We start from the raw sequence: 4,360 nt of genomic DNA, 5'->3' as shown, positions 1-4,360 counted from the left end.
TCCGGGGCCCCCCCCCCCCTTTTCGCCTAAAAACGTTTTCAACCTTTTTTTCCCCCCCCCCCCGCCGCCATTCTGCATTACATTCCCTACCCTTCAGTGGTCAGCCCGATTTCAGACTGCTGTTGTTCCGGGTTATTTGGATGCTGTCTTGCCTTGGACTTCAATCGCCTCGAACACTGAGAAAATCTGCAGTGGCCAGCAAATGCGGAAAGGGCATGCCTCTGAATGCGGAGGTTCCCCTCAGTCACCAGGGCTGTTGGCCTTTGATAGACGTATCCTCCACGCATCTATTCTGGGTACAAGCTTTCGTGTGCCACTCATGCTTCTCCAGATACTCTTCTTATACCCAGAATCAAACTTGGTTGGTCTTACAGGTATAACCCAACTTGGATTAGGGCCGGAGAGGGAAATGGGGAATTTTAATCAAACTTGGTTGGTCTTAAAGGTGCCGCTGGGCTCAGACTTTGTCCTGCGGCTTCAGACCAACACGGCTACCCACCTGGATAAGGACAAATGATCTTTGAACAGCAAAAGGTACAGCCGCTGGGTATAACCCAACTTGGATTAGGGCCGGAGAGGGAAATGGGGAATTTTAATCCTTCTACCCAGCTGGGTTGATTTTGCTGGTGTACGACCCCCCCCTTCCCCCTACCTCCAGCACTGTTCTTATAGCTCTTTAAAGGGAAAGAACGCCGGTGGCATCTTGGAAATCCAAGTTTCTAGCTCTCATGGGTTCAGGAAAAACAAGTGGTGGTTGCGGTTAAGTCTGTGGAAACACGGGGCTTCCAGTAGCCGAGACTTCAGCAGGGTATACCGCCACAGAGCCCACCTTCCAAAGCAGCCATTTGCTCCAGGAGAACTGATCTCTGTCAGCTGGAGAAATCCCAGGCCATCTCCAGCCACCACCTGGAGGTTGGAATTCCAAAAACAACCACAGTGACAAAAATAACGAAGAGTCAATAAAGGTAAGTGGCAAAAACGTTTACTGTAGTAATTCTGTAGAAATTTTTCTCCTATTATCGCTCACACACCAACGAATACTGCGCAATGAAAACCATTCGTTTCACAACATTTGCTTTATCTGAGCATGTAGCATAAGAACATGAGAGACGCCAATGTTGGATCAGGCCAAAGGCCCATCCAGTCCAACACTCTGTGTCACACAGTGGCCAGAAATACCAGTGCCATCAGGAGGTCCACCAGTGGGGCCAGGACATTTGAAGCCCTCCCACTATTGACCCCCCCAAGCACCAAGAAGACAGAGCATCACTTGCCCCAGAGCCCCTATCTATACCTTGTGGCTAATAGCCACTGATGGACCTCTGCTCCATATGCTTATCTAATTCCCTTTTGAATTAGCAATCCCAGTTCTTATCGATTACTACTTATCAACTCTTTTTTTTCTTTTTTTGAATAAACTATTTATTTAAAGGATATAACAATGTTAACAAAAAAATTTTTTATCAACAACATTTCAAATATATCCATTTTTCTAATTTTACTCCTTCCCTCCCCCTCTGCATGGCTTCCCACAGTGCGATTACCCTTTGTTACCCCATCTTTCCCTCTTTGTAAATTCCCTTTTTCCTTACATCCCCTTTGGTAACATTTTATCGTATACATTTCAAATATACAGTTTGCTAAATTCCACTCTAATAGCTCTCAAACCCTATTAAGGTATTTTTAACATCCCATCTTTGTTCAATATACCCTTTAAAGTCTTTCCAATCTTCGTAGAATTCTTCATCTTCTTTATTATTCAATTTCCTTGTCAATTTGTCCATTTCCGCCATGAATAATAACTACTTATCAACTCTTGAAGAGGGAAAACCAAGAGATGACCAGAACTTGTTTCTGTTCCGTCCACCCGCCTTGTGTCCTTGACCACCTCTTGGTTTTGTATGATGGTTGGTTTGGGTATTCAACCTCCAGGTGGTAGAAGCCCAAAATGAGAGATCACGGGAGGAGGTGGGATTCCCAAAACAACATCCGTGACAAAAATAATTAAGTGTCAATAAAGACCTTGGGTTCTGTTATTAGAGCATCAACATGGAATGTTTCCTTCAAGAGTTGATAAGTAGTAATTGATAAGAACTGGGATTGCTACACGCTCGGATGAAGCAAATGTTGTGAAACGAACGGTTTCCATTGCGCAGCATTTGTTAAGCGTGTGAGCGATAACGGAAGACGATTTTCTACAGAAATTACTACAGTAAACGTTTTTGCCACTTACCTTTATTGACTCTTCGTTATTTTTGTCAGGGAGGTTGTTTTTGGAATTCCAACCTCCAGGTGGTGCCTGGAGATTGCCTGGGATTTCTCCAGCTGACAGAGATCAGTTCTCCTGGAGCAAATGGCTGCTTTGGAAGGTGGGCTCTCTGGCGGTATGCCCCGCTGCAGTCTCTCCCCTCCCCAAAATGCCCACTTTCCCCAACTCCACCCCTAAGCAATGTTCCCTCTAAGCTGTGGAGTCTTGTGAGCAAAAATTCTACTTTGTGAGCTCCTGGCATTAAAGTTGTGAGCGAGCGATTGGGCCACTGCATAAATCAGTTTGCTCTGGAGCCCTCCTTCCTGAGCTGAGACAAGAAGCGTGTGAGCCGGAGGCTAAAAAACTGTGAGCTAGCTCACACTAACTCAGCTTAGAGGGAACACTGCCCCTAAGATCTCCAGGGATTTCCCAACCCAGAGCCGGCAACCTCAGGAGTTGCCCTTCTATCAAAAGGACCATGCAAAAAAAATCTTACGGGGAGGGTATTTAATCTCGAACGGGGTTCAGAGGTGGACTTTGGAAGCGTGAGCTGTTCGGGGGGGGGGGAATATTCGGCGTTTGAGGCCAGGGGAGGGGGGGTAGGCCGGAATAGACAAGGCACATTTCCCTAGCAATCGGCGCACTCCCTGGGAAACCAGGTTTGCACCAGGAGGTCGTCTGATCCTTTCATGTTTACGCAGCTGGCTGGAGACCTTTGTGGGCGGTTCAACAGAAGGCCAGGGAAGGGCGCAAAGAAGGCGATTGCGGTGGGCTGGAGGGGTAGAGGAACGCCGTAGGAAAACCATCACAAGGCTGGACTCCAGGTCGCCCCGCACTCTTAGGGGCACGGGGGGGGGAGAGAGATGTCTTCCTCTCTAGGGTTGCCAACCTCCAGGTGGGGCCTGGAGGCCTCCCCGGAAGACAACTGCGGAGATCAGTCCCCCTGGAGAAAATGGCCGCTTGGGCGTGTGGGCTCTGTGGCGTTATGCCCCGCCCTCCCGAGGCTCCACCCCCAAACCGCCAGGGCTTCCCTATCCTGGAGTTGGCAACTCTCTGTAATATCTCCTCTGTCCTGCCTCGCAGTTTTGGGCACGATCCTGTGGAAACCTCCCCCCCCACACACTATTCTTGGGGCTGCTCCCTCCTTAACACTTGCCCTCCACGCCTGCGCAGAGCTGTGTTCCAAAGCCTATGCATCCCTTCCCCCCCCCGCCCCCACGCTCTCTAGCCTTTGCACTCTCCCCCCTTCCCCGATGCACAATATTGTACCTGTCTGTCCCCCCCCCTTCCTGCCCCCTCCCGGTGTATGCCCCTGGCTGGTACGAGTGTCTATTTTGTTCTGATTGTATCTGTAATTCATTAAAAGGGTGGTTTTGCCCGACCGGTCTCTCGCTGTCTCTGTCTCTGTGGAATACCCACCCCTCCTTCCTGCTTTGCTCACTCACACCACCCGTCTTCCTCCCAGTGACTGTAGATCACCCCCTTACCTAGGCTTGCCAATCTCCAGGTGGGTCTAGTAACAAATAAATATACACTGCAAAAACCTTCTAACAAACTAATGTGTTCTATTAATGGTCACCATTTAGTAAAGCGCATAAAAAGGTAAAGGTTCCCTTGCTCGAAAGCCAGTCGAGTCCAGCTCTAGGGTTGCGGTGCTCATCTCTGTTTCGAAGCCAAAGAGCCAGCACTGTCCGAAGACGTTTCCGTGGTCATGTGGCCGGCATGACTAAACACCAAGGCGCACGGAACGCTGTTACCTTCCCACCGACGTGGTACCTATTTATCTACTTGCAATTTCTTGCTTTCGAACTGCTAGGTTGGCAGGAGCTGGAACTAGAGATGGGAGCTCACTCCGTCATGCGGCACACTCCGGTCTCGAACTGCTGAACTACCGACCTTCCACAGCCTGCAGTTCAGCGTCTTAACCACTTGAGCCACCGCAGCTCCTAGTAAAGCTCATAGTGTGTCATTATTTCATCCTAGTCTGGTATAAATATTCATTACATTCAATAAGCAATAACATTCAGTACATGCAGATTGATAACTACCAGACAATTTTGCACCAGTGTTTTAAAAGTCAAGCCCCAACGGGAGTTTCTAGAGTTATGAACC

This window comes from Gekko japonicus, unplaced genomic scaffold, assembly GCF_001447785.1.
Source record: "Gekko japonicus isolate JY-2015 unplaced genomic scaffold, Gekko_japonicus_V1.1 scaffold238, whole genome shotgun sequence".
NCBI lineage: Eukaryota > Metazoa > Chordata > Lepidosauria > Squamata > Gekkonidae > Gekko > Gekko japonicus.
The sequence above is the reverse complement of the archived record's forward strand: the minus strand, read 5'-3'. Positions refer to the sequence as shown.